The 22,249-nt window shown below is 40.0% G+C and overlaps 1 protein-coding gene across 19 annotated transcripts in view; it reads left to right on the top strand.

Moving 5' to 3' along the window:
- The first annotated feature begins 3,227 nt into the window (after positions 1–3,227).
- The window catches only part of Setd5 (SET domain containing 5), a 74,468-nt gene continuing 55,446 nt past the window's right edge, over positions 3,228–22,249 (top strand). For all 19 annotated transcript variants that reach the window (XM_063225194.1, XM_063225201.1, XM_063225200.1 and 16 more), the window contains exon 1: positions 3,228–3,410. The gene's annotated coding sequence lies outside the window, so the exon portion shown is untranslated. The remainder of the gene's footprint in view (positions 3,411–22,249) is intronic.

Here is a 22,249-nt window from a genome sequence, read left to right on the forward strand (position 1 = left end):
GCACCGATAAAAAGACAAAAAAAAAAAAAAAAAGATGAAGATGCTAGACAATGGAAAGTCACTCCTCCCTGGTGGGTTGTCCCTTTAAGCCAAGTGGTACTGATCATGTTGGTGTCTTCCAGGTATCCTAGATGAGCTTCAAATTGTCACACCGAATCAGGGCCCCCGTCTTCTTTCCTGAGTCTGGACTCTCAATTCAGAATAGAAATAAGAGATTGAAGTCCTTAGTGGTGCAAAGCAAAATTGAATTTATTGCAGAAGCAGAACAAACTCCTCAATAGGAGGAAGGGCCCCAGAGGTGAAAGCCCATTACTAGGGGTAGGCAGACTTCCTTTACGTCCCTAGGGTTCCCCTCTTTCCCTTCAGCATGGTCATGCAGGCAGTTATGACTGGGTCCCACATCTCCAGTCATATTTACCCTGGCCACTTTTTCTTTTCTGGTAATAGGGATCGAATTCACAACTGCATGTTTGCAAGGCAGGTGCTTATGCCGCTGAGCTAAATCCCCAGCCCCATACCTTGGTAACTTTTAAATGGATTATCCATGCATGTCAACAAGTGTAGAAGAAGTAGTGGTTGGATTGGTCCCTTCTATTAATGCATCCCTGCCCTCATCCCAGGACACACAGTCCTATCTCGGTTTTAAGCTAAGGTTTCACTTCCTTGTGTTTTTGTCCCTCTCGAATCTTCCCAAGACCTACTTCTCTCTTCTGCCTATGGGGCTCCTGTCCCTACAGTGATAAAGGAAAAAAACTGCTTAAAAGTTGATGCTAAAACAATGAGAGTAGTTGGCCATGACATTCATGAGGATGGGTTTCACCCTGTAAGTAGTAAGGAACCAGTAAGGGAGTTTCATCTATCATCTTGGCAATATGTAGGATGTATCAGAAAATAATAGTGAAGGCAGAGATAAGCTGAGAAGCTATTATATAAGCAACTTAGTTCAATTACTAACTGGTGAGAACAGAAATAAAGGGATGCAATGAGAAGCGTTCAAAGGAAAACGGGTGATAAGAGATCAGTAATCAAAGTTATCTGGATTGTGACTAGGCAGGCCCAAGGGAAGAATACCAGCTGAGAAAAGATAAAGAAAATCAAGGCAAATATCCGAGAAAGTACATTATGGAGGAATAAAAGTACTTCTAAGTTACAGGCCTCAGTTCAGGCTAAATTTCTGGTGGAACCAATCTGTCTGGTTTCATGACTCACCAGGCATACTCGAGATCAGGAGGAAGAAAGCCAGTGGCATGTCTGGGGACTGGATGAGCAAGTAACACTTGGAAAATGGAACCACAATATGAGTTGCTAAAATCCCTGCTTGGAAGGACGCAGAGGGAACAGGAGGAAAGTGGTGGGAGAAAAGCACAGTGTTTTGAAGCAAAGGCTAAAATTTTATGACAGTGTGAGGTGCCATACTGTACTTCGGTGGTATAACAAAATTCAAGTGGGGTGAATATAAAAGTCAGTCATACCTTTAATCTATTTCCAGGAAAAACGCTCCAAAAATAATGCTTAAGTATTAATAACCCACACTGTCGCTTCGTAAAGCTAACCACACGTGATTGCCTAGCCCCTACTTCACTCCTCAGCCTCTATAATTACCTTCTGACACAAACTCAATTCCAATTCTGCCCCTCAAAATTTACACCTGCTCCATTCCAACAGGACAACGCCCAGGCAGTAGGTTAGCCTTTAAGTCTGGTCTAAGAATCCCGCCCATAATCGAGAAATGAATCGACACGGAGACAGCGATGATATCACGGAGGGGGAGGGGAGGGATTCTTCTAGACCCAGGGCGGTCCTTAAGAGGGCTGAAGGCAGCAAAAAACTCCCAGAAAGGTATTGCGGCACTCCTCCCCCTCCCCCCGCCCCCGCGCCGAGAAGGGTGCGGCCGTCTCTCCGCCCCCTACACTGCAGGGCTCAGGACTGCAGCTAGCGCGGTTTTAGAGAACAGGCGCCCCAAAGCGGCCAGACCACCGTGTCTTTCCCACCTCCAGGGCTTGCCTGGAGCGGGTCCGGCAGCTCCTGCCCTTTCAGAGGTAGGGAACCGGGGCGGAGTCGCGGCAGCCAACACCCTGAAGCCTAAACCGACAGCCCGCCCCCACCACCGGCGCGCGCTTCCTGCCACGTTGCGCTCGGGCGCGGGGCCAGACACTGCAGCTCAGGGCCTCCGGGAGGACCCAACCAATGCCCGCCTCCCGCCACCCCCGACGGGCCTCCAAAGTGGTTTCGCTCATTTAGGACCCGAGCCAATAGCAAGAACCCATTCCACAGGACACAGCAGCCAATCAGACGCCAGAACCTAACAGACGGCGGGCAAACCGACTCCCCCAAAGGCAGGGGCGGGTGAGAAGACGCCCGCGCGGGAGCCACTTTCACTGACCTCCCCTCCCCCGCGGTGGCTGACCGCACCCGCACGACCGGCCCTCACCCCACCTACCCGCCCGCCCTACTCAGGAGGCCGCGCGAGTCGCCAGGCGGCTGCGCACTCCCAAGGCTGTAACTGACAGGCACTTTACTCCAACCAAAATACGCCATTTGTGTTTTCACATACGGCGGGAGGAGAAATGGCCAATCAGCGTCTAGAGGTGAGGCCGGAAGCGCCCCTCCCTCCGTAGGAGCAATGGCCGTCCGACTTCGAGCCTTTTCCATTCCCTTCTCCCTCCCCCTCCGGTTGCCGCAGGGCTTCCCGCCCTTCCGCTCCTATCCGACCATCCCAGTTCCCGTTCATATAGTGAAATCGTTCTATTCCGACATCCCGCTGGAGAAGGCGACTCCCAGCGACAGTCGGTCCACCTCAGCCACCCCTCCCCCAGGCCACCGGACCTCCCTCCCACCAGAGCTCCGCTCCCCTACCTAGCCGAGGCTCTCTGAGGAGCCGCAGCCCCAGAGCACAGCCTCTTCTCTAGGCAGCCCGGGCGGCTTCCGCTGATTGGCGGCGAGCTGGCCAACTAGTACGGGGCAGTGGGCGGAGAGGCCAATCACGCGGCGGGAGGGGGCGTGTCCCGGGTGCCCCTGGCGCCGGCGCTGGGAATCCCCGTGCGGTCAGTGGCGTTTCCGCTCCGGCAGCGGGGTGAGTGAGCTGCTGCTGCCGCCCCCGCCGCTGCCGCCGCCGCCGCCGCTGCCGGGGGAGGGGCGGCCGACGCCCGCCTGCGCTCAGAGACTCACGCAGCCCCAGTCCCGCCAGTCCGCCAACACAGTAGCGCCGGCCCCTTCCCTCCCTGGCCCTTCCCCCTCCCCGCCTTCGGCTCGCTCCGCCTTTCTGTCCCCCACCCCCACCACACGGGTTCGGGCCATTCCCGGCCAGGAAACGCCGTGGCGCCGCGTTGGGCCTAACTCGAGTCTTGCTGCTTCCCGGGAGTGCCGTGCACCGCAGCCCGGGCCCAGGCCCCGGCCGCGCCTGGGACAAGGTAAGGGTCCGACAGGAAGGAGACCCGACCCTCACATCGGGCCCCGGGAAAGAAGGAAGGGTCACCTCGTCACTCTGCCGGCGCTCGCGTCCTCAGGGCGCGGGCCCGGTCCTCCGGGGCTCGGCAGGAGAATAGCGCCCATCGCACCCCTACACGCTGTCGCCTCTCTCCGGCAGAGCCCCCCCACCCACCCCGATAGAGCCGATCCCACTCCCCTTTGGTGCCTTTCCAGTGCAGGACGCTCCCTTCCCCCACGCCTCCCCACCCTGGGAACTGCCTGCTCCACGTTCACCTTTGCCTGGAGGGTAGGCCTCGCGCTCCCTCCCCGAAAACACACGGGCACACTCCTTTCTGTTCCGGTACCCCCGTAACTGCGGCCTTGAAACAACTCTGATGGTTCCGATCCTCTCCCATGATCTTCAGGACGCCTTCTCTCGTTCTCGAGTCGCCTTCTCAGATGGCTGCTTCCTTTCCCACACTGAAGACATTACCTTCGCCACCCCCACCTCACATTCTTGGGCTCCCTATGGCGAATGCCCCCGGATATCTGAGATCTTCCCCACGAATCTGTAGGGATACAACATGGAGTTAAGCCAGATTTTGGTGTTTTCCATGCCTTGGGCGTGGAAAACGATCTTTTGAGAACGTTTTTCAAGGCAGAAAAATACACACTTTATGAATTCTTTCGTCCTCTGCGTGCAACGCAAAATGTGAAGTCAACAGGGATAGGAAAAAACCCTGGTTTAAATAGATAAATTGCGTGAGAAGGGAAAGTTTTTAACGGCTGGGAAAGCCCCCTCTATGCTAATTTATTCTGTAGAGCCTTGTGCTCGTCTTTCTGTTGGATATTGATGCTGCAGCCAGCTCTGCTGGTCTGGGTCAGGGGTGCGTGTATGACCTGCATTTTCTGCTTTCTCATGTTACTTGTGCAATGTGTTCACCAGTAACTCACTTCTTGCCCTGAGCTCTGGTCTCACTGTGCTTTGTCTATACCTGAGTTCGTTCTCCAGTTTTTCTTTGCTCACACTACTGCTGATTTCCTTTATCCTTGACTAAAGTTGATTTTGTGACCAAGGTCACATTTATGTTTCTCCCTTGGGTATGTTTTATAGGTGTACTTTTGATTGTGGAGGATCCAGCAATGAGTTGTGTGTTAAGAGCTTTAAAGGAGAGAGTATCTGTGTGCCCTGAATTTGGGAGAAAGTATTTTTGATGATTAATTTTACGTTAATAGTGTTTTTAGGTCACTCAGAAGAAAGTTATAGGGGGTAATTTTAGATGTGTGCAATCTGAGCTAGGACTAAGGCAGAAAATACATCAGGGGTTTGCGGGCCCTTTGGAGGACACAGGAAATCTTGGTTTTCTTCAAGCATTCGCAAGAGAATCATTAATTCTCTTCTGTAAGCAAACATTCTGACCTGTTATGGGATTAGAGTCTTTAAGGTTAACTCAGACTGTTATTATGTGTAGAAAAATGTATTACACTCTTCGGTAGGAAATGGCACAGGCTGCCTAGCTGCAAATTTGAATTCGACTGTTGAGTGCTTGGAAAATCGGCCTTACGAAAACTACAGCTTAATCCTTGCTCCTAAATTGCTGGCTTAATTAAAACGAATATTTGGAATTGGCAAGTGTTGATTTTTTCTAATAAAAAAACTCAATTTAAAAAGATGGCTTTAAAATTGTTTTGCCCTAAGAGCAGCATTTTATGCCCTTCTAGGTTGGAGTACTCCTCCCCCCCCTTAAAAAAAAAAGTGTAAGAAGTGGGGGTGGGGTAAAGAGGAGGTTGTTCCTGTGTTGGATCACAGGGGTGAGTATACAAGGCAGCAGCAGCTGCTGGCTCTGGAGCTCTGGTTGCTACGTGAGAAGCTTGAGTAGTGCTGGCTGCTGTCTCCAGGGAAGGACAGCAGTGCAGCGTCCATTAATGCTGTTGGCTGCAGGGAGCTGCACTTAGGCAGTGTGACTGCTTCAGGACTAAGAAGAACCCTTGCTTTCCTGGGAATTTTCACTGTTGAGCTGGTTTGCCTTTTATTGATGGGGAGATGAGAATTAGCAATTCATAACCTTTTATTCATTAATGGTTATCAGCATTTGGAGATTGGATCATAAAGACTTTTGTTTTGGGTTGATTGATTTTAGTTTTTAGCAGTTTTTTATGATTTGTGCTTGGATAGTAAAAATTTAGATTTTTTTTAAAAAATCCATTTAAAACCAAAGTAATTAGAATTTAAATATTTTTCTGAAAACCACAATAGAAGGAAAATCGGGTTTTGTTTTATTTTCTACAGCTGACATGTTTTGATCCTTTAAATATTGGGTCAATTTTTATTTATGTCTCCTTGCATTGATTAGTCCATATTTGACTTACTGAAATAGATGTTTTGCTACCCATTTTACTAAACTTGCAATGTTAAGCTCTAATAAGAGCTACCCTTTCTGTAGTTACTTGTAAATACAAATGTTTTCTTAATATATTAGTATATAGGCATCTCTGGGGTTTTTGGTTTGGTTTGGTTTTTGTAGGGTTTTTTTTTTGGGGGGGGTGTTTTACCTATAAATTCGATACATTCATGTTGAAAATAGTCTTCTAGGATGTATCTTAAGCCATAATCTACCTGACATATAGGGTAACCCTGAAGGAATATTTAGAAATTAAGGATATTGAGCACATAGCCTGAGTCCCTCATGTGGTTTCCCCTCCCCCATAATTGCTGAACAGACTGATGATCTCCAAATGAGCAGAACAGTCAGTTGAGTGTGTAGCTATCAGGAGGCCCACCACCCAAATACACCACCAATTACACAAAGAATTTAACACATGCCCACATTTTTTTTCCTTCTGAGACCCTTGCAAACTACTCCTTTTTTTCACTCTCAGATTTAGATTTGTTCAATTTTGTATAAATGTACTTAAATTCCACATACCATCTATAATTTGAAGTGTGATTCTGACATGTATGGCAGGGAAGCAAAAAGTGAGTATTTTGTCATTCACAGTTATGGCTCATGTTATCAGTGCTAAATGCAGACCTATAAAACAATTTTTCAGGGGTAATATTTTAGGTGGGTTTTGAGTCTTATTGTTACATGTATAAGATGCCATAATAGATATTTTACTTACATTGACTGTTTTATGTACTTTTTCATATAGTTTCTAGTATCTATTCTGTATCTAAAAGTATTCTGTATAATGTGAAAGTTATAAAATACTTGCCTTTTCATTTGTTTCCCAGTTTTTGGAGTTCATTGTGGTCACTATCGTTCTGAGGGCTCATACAAGGATTTATGGAATTCACATACTTAAAATTTCCATGTTTTTTGATGGTGTCTTGTGTCCAAGTACTTACATACTTTCTGAAATTATTCTGGTGCTTTGAGATGAGTGACTGTTTCATTTTTACCTTTGGATAGGAAAATATACAAAATACAGTTATACAGATTGCCATTCTTGCATTACTTCTTTGTACTGAAATAACTTGGAAAATGTTAGGCCAAACTTAACAAGTCAGTAATTATTGGGCACATCTTATCTGTGAGATACTGGGTCATGAATGAAAACTTTTTTTATTACCTTGGTTGAACCATAGTCATTTATGAGTTTAATTTGATATTAGAAGGCCCAGTAGTACTTTTTGTTCATAAAAATTGTATTTCAGGTTTTGAAAACTTTTGGGGGGGATGTTAAATTCAGGGCCTGCTTTCACACTAAATTACACCCCCAGCCCTTTTTTTTTGAGACAGGGTTTCACTACATTGCCCAAGGTGGGCTAGAATTGTGAATTTTCCTTGTATAGCCTCCCACTGGGGTTACAGGTTTGTGCCACTGTGTTTGGCTGAAAACTAAAGCTAAAATTCCTTTTTTGGTGGTACTGGAATATTGAACCCACAGCCTTCTCACTGAGCTGCAGCCCACCTGTTTTGTTATTGTTGTTGTTGTTGTTATTAGGTTTTGTTTTGTTTTTTTTGGAGGCAGAGTCTTACTAAATTGCCTAGGCTGGGCTGGAATTTGCATTCCTCCTCCCCCAGACTCCCAAAGTGTCAGGATTGGTACAGGCATGTGCCACCATGCCTAGCTTGAAAACTAAGATTTCTTGATAGATATGTTTTACATAAGATGTAAAAAAGTTTGACTCTAAAATGTGTGAGAGAACGTGTATATAGTAGTACAACTGGTAGTCGTTTATAATTAGATTTGAAATATCTTTATTCCATAGAAAATAAGTGTAATGTACCTATGATGGACAGGAATTAATACCATTCCTTACAGCCAAGGATTTCAAAATTCAAGGTAAAATGGCCTTGTGACCTTTAACTTGATGTAATGATTGATTAAAATTCAGGGAAGGTCATGAAAGGCAAAGTAGCATTTCCTTTCCTTATCTGAATTGTCTGTTATATAAGTTGGGTTAAGGCTGCCCACGATAACTTTGAAAGTTGGCATTGTTTGAGTATCATCTGAGAGAAGTCTCATCTATCTATTCATCGTACTTACTGAAGGGGCCTATGGCATGAAAAAAAAAGAACAACTAAGTCTCAGTCTATTACTTTAGATGTGCCCTTTCAGAGCAAAGGATTTCTAATCCATCCTGCCTTGTTTTTTCTGTCACATTTATTTGATGAATACCTTAGTACAGCAAATCATTGTCTTTGATGTGAAAGAAAAGCGAATTTCATGCTTTTTGGAATCTTAGTATTCTAAAAAACACAAGATTACAGGACAGTTTCACTTGATGCATGTGTCTGTAGCTTCATCTCTTCTGTGCTCTTCTGTCCTGTAGTATGAGGATTCCCAAAGTTTTCACTGAGATTGGAGAAATAATTATTTTCTTACTCTTGTTAGTTACCTGTACACACTCAGAGCCGGGGCTACCTTTGGCCTGTATTACAATCACAAAGCAGTAGCTATAGGAATTCATACATTATGGGTCTCTATCAGGGCAATCGAGTTTTTGAATGGTGAATTCCTTACTGCTGTTTGAAAAACAGATGGTCGCATGGGAGTAGCCACAGACCTGCAGTAGGGTTTGGTCTGAGTAGAAAAGGAAGATTTTTGTTTCAAATTGCCAGCTGCGGATGTCAGCCTGACTCCCTGATTATGCCTCCAGTAGGCCTGTCAATATGGCCAAACAGCTCGAGAAGTGCGGGGCAGGACAAAGGGCTCTGCGCGCAGCGGGAGGCGGTGCCGGTGGGGGAGGGGCGGGAGGTGGGCCAGAAGCCGAGGGGGGATTCTTTTTCCGGCTAGGTTATTCTATTTGACATACAATTAAAGAAATCATTTCAGTTCCCACTGGAGCATTGAATTTATGCCAGCCATATACCGTTAAACTATCCTAGAGTGATCTGGTGGGGATCCATCTTCTCTTCCAAGGAAAAACAAATAACTAAAGTTCTGTTAAAATAAGTCCTATGATTTTCACCTTCCTAAATACAAGTTGCCTCCTAAGTAGCATTTGCCAATTGAATTCTATTAAGAAATGAAGAAGAATGTTCTATCCAGGTTAAATTCATATTCTAGTACATAGTGTCTTTCTTTGGGTTGGGATTAGGCCACATGTGGAATAGTTTTGTTTTATGTGAATTACTAGCATGTTGTCAACTAAATGTTCATTTCAGTGAGATAGGGGAGTACATCCAGCACTTAGTCTCGGGTCTCCATCCTGTAAGATGCTTGAGGAAGGCTACATATGGTTTCGGCCTCATCCGTATCTCCTGGAGCTCGGTTCTTCACCTTTTGGTTCTGCCGCCTTCGCTTTGTGCTTGTGCCTGCCTGAAGGTGGAAAGGTTACATCCAAGTTAGTAGACGTCACACAGATCTTGAGGTAGAGGAGGTGTGTAACTTTAAAGTAAAATCATGAAATACTTCAATATATTTGGGTTCCTGTTTCTTTAAAAGTTTTTATTAAAAGGTTACAGATCAGTGTCCTGAACAGTATTTTTATTTTTAAAGTAAATATCAAATGGTACCATAAAGAATGGGCAGGCACAGACAAATTAGATAGCAATTATTTGGTTTGCAAGGGGTTCCTCCTTTGTAAGGCAATGTAGGATGAGGTTCTTTTTGGTTTTTACAAATAATTGAACTTTTCCAAGAACAATCTGTTGCTTGAATGGAGTATCACCTGTGTTGCAATGTTAAACTAACTTTAAGATTTTCCATTTTGTTCATATTGCATAAAACAGCAAAGAAAACTGGAATGATGATTTCTGTTTACAAATTAGCAAAGAGATTACTCTAACCTAACAAGATAACCAAAATACTGCCTTGAATACATATTACTATTAAGCAAATCTGACCAAGTCTTTGGTTTTTTGTTTTGTTGTCATGTCTGTCTATAAAAGAAAGACATGATGTTTTTAAAAGTATAACAATCTTGACAGTTACAGGAGAGTACTGTCTTGACCTGAAAAGGGAAATTTGAATAACTAAGTATCACTGCCATAGTTAGAAGTCTCTTTATCAGTAAAATAGCAACAGCATTAACTTAAAGTTTAAGGAGCTACAGTATATATTACCGCAGAAATTTAGTCACTTTTTATGGATTATTTCCATATGATTTGTGGAATTAAAAAGCCATGTAGTCAAGCCCAAGTTTCTGTGCCAGTTATTGCCAACATTAGGGTAAACATCCTTTGTGTCCACCCCCTTCCAAAATAATTAAAAATCTCTTCAGCATGGCTTCTGTTGTTTCTGTTCACTGAATTTTGCTAAAGGCCCTGAAAGTTCCTGGCATAGTGAGAAAGAATACTGAACCGCATCTTGGTCCCAAAGGTCCTAATAGTTTATGTCTCCCCAAACAGCTAATGTGATTTTCAGTAGGACCTAAGCAGCAGTGGCTAGAAGAGGGGTGAAGCACAGACACAGCCTCGTCTTGCCTGTGCAGCTGCTCCACCTTATTTCCTGCTATTATTATCCCACTACGCCTCTTCCCAGCAAAGAAGAAACTAGGACAGAGGGGGAAATTGGATGGGCTAACATGGTTTTTATTAAGGCTAGGTTGTAGATGTGTTAACATTTATTTAAACATGAAACTAATTTAGCCTCTTTTTTTAAAAGTCTAGAGTGATAGAGATTGTATAACTTTGGTGCCCTCTACTCTCTTCAGATTCTTAGCTTTATAGAAATGGTTTAAGCATACTTGATTTTCATTGGCTGATCACACCGTTACTACCACCAGATTCCAGTGTATAATTAGCTCGAAAAAAGATGGAATCCCTTTTTGAATAATATTTGCAACTTTTGCTGGAAATTACTAATTTGTGTAACTTGCATTTACGACTAAAATAAGATTTAAAATTTAAACCTTTATATATGTAGCCCCTCCACCTTAGTAGTGCTAAAGTTAATTAGCTCTTTGAATATAAAATTTTCAGGGCTCTGGGTTCTGTGTTTAAGCTGTGTATATTGTTCTTCAAGCAATAGGTTCTTTTTATGTAACAGTACCCACCAAAACAAGTTGTTTTATTTTTATTGTTGATTTCTAATGCTTTTTCTGCTCCCTACTCCTAAAAGACTCGGACAGTAACTATGTAAGATATGTGACTGCTGTATATTGTATGACGATTGTTTCATAACTCTTAGTGTGATCTGGTTAAGATGTTCTAGAATGAGGTATTTTAACACATCCTGAGGATTTCATTTTACTATAACTGTACCCATTTATCTAATATTTTTGTTTTGAGACCTTCACCCCTACTCTTGTCTCCATGGGATTTTTTTTTTTTTTAGCCATTTTGAAAATTTCTGCTTCTGTTACTGACTTCTGTACATGCCACAACACATACAATTTATACTTTCACAGATGTTGTGGAAGAAGATGATCTACAGTTAATAACTGTGTAGGCATTCTGGTTATCCAAGGAATATTTTACTTATGAGGAAAAACCTGGAAGCACCTGTTGGCAATTAGACTGCCTCTGCATTTATGTTACAGTTTCCTTTATTGTGGAGTGTTGAAGGTCATCTTGTTTTGTAAGAGAACGCAGGTACAAAGGAAGAGTCACTATTAGAGATGATTATTTAAAAAATAAATGTGTTTAGTGTGGTAATATTTAGAGTAGAACAAAAAGCACCCCACCCCCCTGGTTTTTTGAGACAGGCTCCCTACGTATCCCAAGCTGGTCTAGAACTTCAGTTCTGTTTTCATCCCCCAGTTTGGGGATTACTGGTGTATGGCACCTGCCCATATTGCCTTGTTGTTTTCTTTCCAGAATATCATTATTTAAAATCACTAGCTTAGTAGTAGTACAAAACAGGAATGTGTTAATATCAGTGCTTTTTTCTTTCTTTCTTTCTTTCTTTCTTTCTATTTTGAAGCAAGGTCTCTGCAATTCTGGCTGGCCTTGAACTCATGTTCAAGTGATCCTCATGCCTTAGCCTCGCAAGTGCTGAAATTACAGGCGTATGCCATGTGCCTTGCTATCAATGCATATTTTAGGATGAGACTAAAATTTGTAGGGTCATATTTGGACTGTCCTATACTCATTAGTAGTGATTGAACTCAGGTCCTTGTCACTGAGCTACCTCTAGCCCTTTTTAACTTTTCAAATTTAAGGTTAGGTTTCACAAAACTGCCTGCTCAGAGTTTAAATTTGTGATCCTCCTGCCACAGCCTTCCTAGAGTACTGGAATTATAGGCATGTGCTGCCATGCCCTCTAAACTACTTTTATTGAAAAACTATTCATTTAAAAGCCTTTTTAAAAAAATACTTGAAGACTTAACAAGTAGTTACCTTATTAATTACACCTTATGTTACTGTTTCTTGGGTGTTTGTATTTTGAAACATGGTTTCACCATCTATTTCAGGCTGGCCTTGAACTCACTTTGTAGCCCAGGCTACCCCCAAACTTGCTGTAATCTCCTGCTTCAACCTCCAGAGTGCTGGGATTACAGAGTTGATGGCATATTATATAAGGTGTACTATAATCAAACCTTTATTTAAAACCCCCAAAATGAAAATTATGCTAACATCTATAGAGTTTAGAAGTTACTAAAGCCATAACACTTAGGACAAGTAGGCAGTAAAGCAAACCTCCAATCTCACTTTGAAATCTTGTGCTTAGTCAACCTGACCCAAATTTTTTTACCTCATTCTTCCTTATTTAAGCTTTAAGCCATTAATATTTAAAGTGTTCTTGCTTGGAATAATATATCTATCTGTTCATGAATTGAGACAGAGCCTGCTATGCCAGGTGTGGATTCCCCTGAGAATATAATGTGTTTCTTAGAGAAGCAAGGTTCAGAGTAGGTATACAACCTTTTATAGTTTATCATGGACAATTGGTATGAAATTCGAATGCTGGAGTTTGTGTTGTACACTGACCAGCTAGAAGAGAAGTAGACATATTTTTATTTATGAAATAACTGCTAGCTAATAGATGAAAAATAGTTTTGGGGGTTTTGCTTTGTTTTTGGTTCTGGGAATCAAACTCATGTGAAAATTTCTTTGTGTGTGTGTGTGTGTGTGTGTGTGTGTGTGTGCCAGGGTTTGTTTGAACTCATGACCTCGCATTTGCCAAGTAGGCGCTTACATCGCTAAGCTGAATCCCTAGCCCGAAAAGTAATTTTTTAAGCATACCTTAATTTTTCTTTACTCAGTAACACCACTAATAGGTTTCTGTGGAAAATATTCAAGGATTGAGTTGTGTCTTTTATAAAAATTAATTTTTAATAAATAGTAATCATATGTCTTAGTTTTCCTAGGACAGTTCTGTGTTTACGCCTGCTATTCTGTCATAATTAGTAATAGCACCCCTTTTCACTCTCAAGAAATGTCCTAGTTCGGATCATAAATTATATGTTCACTTTAATTATAGAGGATCATGGAACTAGCGACCCCATTTTTCTTTAGAATTCTTCTGATTCCAGAGTCTCATGTGTGCTAGATTTATCTTTTGAACCCGTTTCCCCATGTGAATGATTTTTATTTATTTATTTATTGTCTTTTTCCTTTTTATCGGTACCGGGGATCAAACTCGACCGCCTGCTTGCAAGGCAGGTGCTTATGCCGCTGTGCTAAATCCCCAGCCCCCGTGAATGATTTTTAGAATGCCTTTTTGTTTTTTATTTAATGGTATGGGAAGTGGAAGATACAGATTGAATGGGGGTTTTTTTGCTTTTTTTTAAATTTTAGTATGAAAAATTCCAATCACAGCCAGGTGTTGTGGTACATGGCTCCTACCACTTGGGAAACCGAGGCGGGAAAATGGGCATGAGTTCAAGACCAGCCTGGGCTACATAGTGAGTTGAAGGCCAGCCTGAACTACATAGTGAGACTGTGTCTCCAAAAAAATTCCAATTACAGCAAAATAGAACTATGGACTCCCTTTGCGTTTTATCAAACTGTTAGCTTAAAATGTTCCATTTGAAGGAACTGGTGGTAGAGTCTAAAAGTAGCCAGCGCAAGGCCATGGGTTCACTCTGTAGCCCACCAGTGTGTTTGATCTTATCAGGGCTATATGTTGGATTTGCTAAGTTTGAGTCTTCATAACTTGTCTCTCCTTCTCATGTTTATATGTGTAGTGTACTTGTTGAAGAGATGTGTCATAGAGTGCCTACTCTGTGAATTTTAAAGGTTAGAAATGTACTATATTTCATTGAGTTGTTTTTTGGTTTTTTTGTTGGTTGTTTTGTTTTGTCTTTTTCCTTTTTATCGGTATCGGGGATCGAACTCACGACTGCCTGCTTGCAAGGCAGGCGCTTATGCCGCTGAGCTAAATCCCCAGCCCCTATTTCATTGAGTTTTATAGTGTCTGTCTCTATGTGATAAGCAGCTGTTAATATTCACTGCATAGGGCACCCAGGATCAAACTTTAAGATCTTAAAACTTGTAGGTCCCAAAAAGCTCTTGTTTATGGGCACTGTGCCTGTCAAGATTTAATATATTTGAAGTTAAAAGGAGGAAAAATTATTTAATTTAAACATAAAAAGTTCTGTCAATGTAAATAATAAGGGTTTTTTCATTTGTACTAGGGATTGAACTTAGTGACCTTGCACATGCCATGCAGGCACTTGTGTTGCTGATTTAAATCTCCAGTCCAATAACGTGATTTTTACTGAAAAGTAACTGGGTTTACAAAGCTTTTTTAAAGGGACGATTACATTTTTAAAATTTCTTTAGTATCTGACTTCATAAAGGAGAGCTGTTTTTTCATAACTGCTTCTGCCTTTGTTGTAATATGTTGTTTTGGTTGTAGATGATACAGAAAAGCTGGTCTTACATAGATAATGTAGATGGAAAAGGAAAGACCTCACCTTGCCACTAAAAGAATTGAAAGGGCTTTGCAAATTCTCAGACCACTAAGAGTCATTGGCCTACATCCATTTTTCTCCTTCATGCTTGTGAAATGATGAAATTTTATCACTTACCAGTTTGGAACAGTCTTTCATTTATTATTTGGCTACTCTAGGACACATTTTGAATACAGAAGATGAGAAAAGTACTTATTTTCCTTTCCTATTTACCTTTTTTCCAAATAATAGCTTTGTAACTTAGCAACCTCCAGAGTTAATCACTAAAGTATTATTAATACTGTGTATTCATAAGGTTTTTTGTTTTTGCAGTTTTTAAATGTTTATTGGTACATTTTAGCTACACATAATGATAATATTCATCATAGAGAATTTATACCTTGTACTCATCATTTTAAACATACCTGAAATATTAGAGTATCTTGCTGTTATTATTTTTGACATTCATGTTGTCCCACTTTTGCTGTTTGAGCCTAAATTTCTTTGTTTTGTTTTTCTTTTTGATCCCCCTTGTTACTGGGGATTGAACCCAAAGTCTTTACACTGACCTATAGTGCCGGAATGTTGGTTGTTTTTGGTTTTGTTTTTCAGACAGTATCTTACTAAATTGCTTGGGTAGCACTTGAACTTTTGATCCTCCTGCCTTAGCTTCTCAGAGTGTTGGGGTTATAGTTGTGTGCCACCATGTCCTATAGGTTGGGTCCTTTTGTTTGTGGTACCAGGGATTAAACTCACAACCTCGCACTTGCCAGGTAGGCGCTTGTGCTGCTGAGCTGTATCCTCAGCCTGCAGGTACTATTTTAAACTTGTTCGGCTATCTGATCTTCTCTTACCTATACAGTAGGCACAGGACTAATAACATCTTGCTCACAAATGAGAAAATTGTGTCTAAGGAAGTTTCACACCTTGCTTCGTCAGACAGTTGAGTGGTTGAGTCAGGATTCGTCTCAGGCCATTTTCATTATATAACTCTGGAGCTCCAGTTGTGGTGTTCTGTTTGTTTCTTTTTGCCCTTAGGGTATATACCTTTAGAGAGATCTTGCAAATTATAGGGTTTTGAAATCCCTTAGAACAGTTTTGTGTGTGGCTGTGCCACCAACTTGAGATACATATTTTCTTTCATTTTCAGATTTTTCGGGGATTACTTTTTGTGCAGCTAGTATGTAAGATGCTTATACTTCACTTGCTAAGTGAAGTTTACAAAGTTGACTATAGTTAGAAAAATCTAGTTTCTGTATTTTCGTCCTGTTTTCTCCCTTCTATGTGTAAGACTTGACAATTGAACATGAATATTCAAAATATTTTGTCATGATACTTCTTAAAACACAGCATTTAAGTTAGTTTTAATTTATTTAAAGCTACTGTATCTCCTTCTAGAGTTTTAAATAAATAATGTATATTTTTATGCCCTAGAAGAGAAACACGGAGTTTTCTTTTTTAGCAACCACAATTTCTTGGCTTAAATATAATCAACTTGAGATAAGAAATTTGTTCTCTAGTAATGGTTATTGTTCTTGCAATGCTAGGACATGTTTGTTTTAGTCTGGTCAGTGGAGGTAGGCTGGGGAGACCGGCACTAGGTATAATCAGGAGAGCTCATAATTAACATTTCTTAAATGTTTTCCCCTTAGACCTGGAATTTAGATGTTACTATGTAGAAAAGATGTCATCTGGTATTTAACTGTCATTTAAAATTCAAATTGCTTAAGTTTTAAATAAAATATTAAACACATTAAATCTATTTATGCTTCCTAGCTATAACATCTTAAAATGTATTTCAGCAGTGTGTCATATTCTAATATATGGGCTTAAAATGAATAAATTCGGATATGTCAAATGGTGAAGAAACAGTGATTGATAAAAATATGAGGGTTGAGTGTGGTGATGCACCCCAGTAACCTCAGCATTTGAGAGGCTGACGCAGGAGGATTGCCATGAGTTTAAGGCCAACCTGAACTACAAAGTAATATCCTCCCTCCCCCCAAAAAAGTATATATATATTTATAAAATGAGGGTTCTAGAATTGGATAGACCTTGGTTCATGGTGTAGCTTCAGTTTTCTTGTTCAATTTTCTTGACAAGTTTAATACTTTGTCCTAATAGAAGTAGTATGTTTCTTATAAAATTGTTAGAGGAATTACATGAAAAGTGACTGGTACAAAATAAACATCTAGTAAATTCTTACTGTGGAATTGCTGTAATTATGAATATCAGTTCTCTAAATCTTTTTTTTTTATTATTATTATTATTTTTTGAAACAAGGTGCACTTCAAACTGTGCTTGAATTTGTTATGTAAGCTGGGCAGATCTCACACCAGTACCTCTCATTTTATGAGATGTTGAATTTCTGTCTTAACAAATTTTCAATTAGTGCCATTTAAGGTTAATCTAAAAAAAAAGATTTTGTTAAATAGATGACCATATTAATATTTTTGATTGGATTACTGAACACAACTATTTGCAGTCTCACTGTTTGAATGTTTACTTTGTATGCTTTGATCCTGTGACCTGAAATACCGTTTCTAAGATGATAGCGTGTAATCTATTAACTAGTGGTGATAGCTTACTGGTTTTTTTTGTTGTTGTTTTGTTTTGTTGTAGTTCTGTATTACTTGTACCCTTACACTGTTTTGTTTTGTTCTGCTTTTTTTTCTTTTTCCTTTTAAATTAAAAAATAAATAAATAAATAAAATTTAAAAACCAGATTTGTATAAGAGTACATATTATTAGTGGCTGCTAGCAAATGTTAGTAGCAAATTACGATAAAACTTCAAGTGTAGTATTCTCCACTTCATACAGTTGCTTTGGAATCAGAGAAGTTTCTCTTTGCCTTGGTCATGGACTCTGTCCTATTCTGTTTATCTTAACACTCTATTCATACCAAAATGGGGTGTTTGGTAAGTTCCGTTATGAACATTACCTTGTTTAATGCCCTGAACGATGCTCTGAGGTAGTTTACAGGTAAAGAGATTGAATCGGTGACCACACACTCTGATTCATTAGTAATAAGGTGAGCCAATTCTGTTTGATCACAGGGTCTTTTCATTATACTATATATCACTTAGCTTATTTCAAGGATCTTTTGGCCTCAGCTGATAAAATCTGCCTTCCCTTGGCTTTTGACTTTGGATCACTGTTCATCTTTTTTTTTTTTTTTTGTCTTTTTTCTTTTTTATCAGTACCAGGGATTGAACTCACGACCGCACACCAGCAAGGCAGGCGCTTACGCCACTGAGCTAAATCCCCAACCCCACTGTTCATCTATAGTAGTATCTTTTTCCCCCTCCTTTAGAGTTCTTTGCCTAAATTCCATAGGTCTATATCCCGAGGTACTGAGAAAATAGGAAATGATAGGTGGTTTGTATTATCCCATACTAATGTGATTTCTAAATTCTAGTTTACATAACATAATTACTTAAAAAGGTAGCAGGCCTGTCCTAAACACCCAGTCTTCCTTTATCCCAGACTGGCAGCAGCTCAGAAAAGGGTATAAAACAGATGTTTATGAATTCCTGTGCGTTTTATATCAAATTATGTGCCTTCATTTTTCTGAGGGAAGAATTTATAGTGTTTTTGTTTTTTGGTACCAGAGATCGAACTCATGACCTCACACTTGCCAGGCAGGCATTTATGCCCCTAAGCTAAATCCCCAGCCCAAGAATTTATAGTTTTTATCAAGAGTTTTTTCACTCAGTCAACTAAGGTAAATTTTATCAAGGTCCAAAAGCCATTTGCTTGTGCAAGAGGTACTCTTCTAGAGAAGGATGAGATGACAGAATTTTGCTTGACCTTCTTGAGGTAGAGTTGTGCATCCTGCTGCAGTTGACCGCACAGGGCTGCTGGCAGGCATTACACCAGAGGCAGATCATTTTGTCACAGTTGTACTTCTTGGGCAGGCTGGCACAAGAAAGGCTCAGTAATACTGCCTCGGAGGAAGAACACCAAATGCAGGCTGGGCTCTTTCTAGATGTTGGATTCAGAGACAGTGTGGCCATCCTTTAGCTGTTCACTGGCAAATACAATACAGACGTTGCTAGTAGGTCACGTGCGCTACTTGACTTGGATTTGGGCTTTGACATTTTCTATAGTGTTACTGGTCTCAACCTTGAGAGTCTTAATTCAAGATCTTTGCAGAGATCTGTATCTCTGCCTCTAGTTCACAAATACTTGTCTTTAAACCTCTTTAAAAAGTTTATAAGTTAGTGTTTTTGTAGTATAATAGATTGGTAACCAAAATAAAGCCAGTATTTTCTTCTTTGAGCATGACTGGTAGGGGTTCGTAGGCATATGTATGCTCAGATGACACCTAGGAAGTATTGGGTTTAAAAACAGGTAGAGAAAAACAAAAAACTAGTTATGCCCTGGACCAGTATTTAATTATTGGTTAATAGAGCAGGTAGAGAACTAATGAGTTACCTATGGCTTCTGTATACAGATAGGGGAAGTTTTGAAATTTACTATGTTTAGAAATTGGGAGTTTAAGTAGATTTTTAAAGAAATCCTAAATTTAAGAGCCATTGGTTATATAGATTTATGTTTGTTGGAGCTTGAACTAAGGGCCTTCCCACTGAGCTGCATTTGTAGCCCTTCTCTATTTTCATTTTTTACTTTGGAACAGAATCTTGCTAGATCCCCTAGGATAGATCCAACTTGAAATCCTCTTTGTCTCAGCCACCAAGAGTGCTGGTACTAACAGATGAAAACCACCATCCCTGGCTTTGTCTGTATTTTCTTTTTATTTTAGAATTCAAGATGAGTTCAAGGACATCATTGCTTTTACAGGAGAGCTTCATAGTGATTTTCTGGTTGGCTCAGTAGATTAGAGGTGAGATACTTTAAACCAAGACAGTGGCATGGGCCTGCATTCCCTGATTTCCAAGAGGCTGAGGCAAGAGAATTACAAGTTCAAGCACAACCTGAGTGATTCATGAGAGCCTGTCTTTAAAAAAAAAAGAAAGAAAGAAAAAGACTGGGAATGTAGTTCAGTGTAAGTGCTCTGGGTTCAGTATGCAGTACCATACCCTCCCTGCAAAAAGTGGGGTACTTTCTAAGGCAGGGATTTTTTTTTTTTTAATTTTAAAGAGGGTAAAACAAACCATAACAAAACAGAACAAAGCAGATCAGAAGAAAACACTAAGTGACACAGATTTCAAAGCAAGACAGCAGATCAACAGTGGCTACCATAATATCTGGTATTTTCTTCTAAATAGTTGTCTATATCTTCACACACAGTGAATTCATCAGAATAAAATAGTATAAAACTGATCAGAACAGAGTAATGAAGGCATTACAGGCCTTCAAAACCAGACAAAAGGAAAATCAAAAATGGCTACCATGTCTCTTGTTCTCTTCAAAAAAGCTGTCCATACCTTCATGTATGTTGCAGTTAAATAATACAAAACAGACTAAAACCACTCTGAACAAAGAATAAAATCATTACTGGATTTCATAGCATGATGATAGGAAATCAGCAGTGGACACCCTAATGTGTCTTTTTCTTAAGTGTGTTTATACAAACTTAGGTATTTTTTCTTTTTCTTTACTTTTTTTCCCTCCTTTTCCCTGAGATACTATTTTTTCCCCTTTGAGAAGATTCTTACCCTTTCACAATATTTATTGAGGATTTTGTATCTTACGTACTGTCACCATTTCTTACATTAGGGAGACAATGCAGTATTTACACATATGAGTTTGATTTATTTCTCTTATGAGTATGGTCTCAAGTTGTACCCATTTACCTATAAATATCTCAATGTGATCATTCTTTATAGCTGAGTAGTACTCCATACCACTTTTTTTTTTTTTTTTTTTTTTTGGTGGAATCAAGGATCAAACTCATAAGCCAAGCAGGCACTTATGCCACCGAGCTAAATCCTCATCCCAGGACCACATTTTTTTTTTTTATCCATTCCTCAGTTGATGGGCATTTAGGTTGTTTCCAAGATCTAGCTATTACAAATTGTGTTGCTATCAACATGGGTGCACATATATCGATGTAATACGATGTTTTCAGTTCTTGTGGGAATATGCACAGAAATGGAATAGCTGGGTCATATGAGACTTCTAATCCCAGATTTTTCAGGAACCTCTCCAGACTGACCTCCACAATGGTTGCACCAGTCTGCATTCCTACCAACAGTGCAGGAGAGTTCCTTTTTTCCCCAGAGCCTCTCCAGCACTTGTTGATGGTAGTTTTCTTGATCCTGGCCATTCTTTGTGGAGTGAGATGGAATCTCAGTGTGGTTTTAATTTGCATTTCTCTAATGACTAATGATGCTGAACATTTTTTCATGCATTTATTTGCCATTCGTATTTCTTTATCTGAGAACTACGTATTGATTTCAGATGCCCATTTTTGGATTAGTTGTTGAATTTTGGGGGTCTGATTGTTTAATTCTTTATATGTTCTAGATAGAAGTGCTTTGTCTGACGGACAGTTGGCTAAGATTTTTTTTTTCAAATTTCATGGGTTTTCTTTTCACTCTGTTGGAGATTTCTTTGGACATGCAAAAACTTTTTAATAAGGTGAGATCCCAGGTATTGATTCTAGGAAGTATTTCCCATGTGGTTTGATTTTACTTATTTGTTTGTTTATTTATTTTTTGCTCATGAATTCTCAGGCAGGGATCTCTTTCCTATTTTTGATCACTGTTAGTGTCATTTCATGTACTTCTCCAAGTGTCAATTTTTAGTGGTCTTTAAAGACACAAGATGAAAGGATCTTGTACAAAAGTATTAGTTTCTTGCAGAATGTTTTTTAGTGTTTTCCTATAACAATAAGTAAGCATTTTCATACTTGAAAAAAGTCATTTTCTCCAGAAGACTGGAATCCACTATTTTTTATTTATGTATAATGGTCTATATGAGATGTTTGTTAAACTCTGGAGGACAAAATATTTTTTAAAGAACTATTTATGCTGGTTACCAAATACTAGAAGAAGAAATCCAATGCTCTAAAACAATAATGTTCAGCATATGAAGTATTTGCTTAGGAAAAAAGTAGATAGAGAAGATATACTAGTGAAAAAAGAAAACAACTGATGGTTTGCATTTTGCTACACTGTATTCACTAGTAGAGTTTTGGGCATCGCTTAGGGTTGAACTAGGCTATGTCCAGAAAACCAATAGAGATGATTCAAGGAGACGGTGAAATAACTGGGAAAATTTAATACAGTATGTGATTATACAAGAATTTACAGTTTACTATGCCAGTTGTATTCATTAACTTAGTCCTCAAGGTAATTTAAGCTTAAGTAATAACATTAATAAGCTTTTTCTCCAAATACAGGTAAAATGTCTACTGAAACTATCAAGGATGAGCATGTGTGGCAAGACTTTAGAATCATTGTTTGTATTAAAGTCTCGAAGAAAATGTTTGTAATCATGAGTAAAAATTTTTGATGCTTTCAATGATGGGAAGGTCTTGGGTCTTATACCAAATCACTAGCTGATCTGAAGAAAAATGCATCCTGTTAGGCTTGTGGGGAAATTAATGCGCCTTCCATTCCAAAGAATGCATTTTACTCAGTAACTTACTGTATTAGTGAATAAAGGCTAGTTTTTTGCCTGGCCAGAACTGACAAATGTGTA

This window comes from Cavia porcellus, unplaced genomic scaffold (assembly GCF_034190915.1).
Source record: "Cavia porcellus strain 051 isolate PalLab524CR breed Dunkin Hartley unplaced genomic scaffold, mCavPor4.1 scaffold_15, whole genome shotgun sequence".
NCBI lineage: Eukaryota > Metazoa > Chordata > Mammalia > Rodentia > Caviidae > Cavia > Cavia porcellus.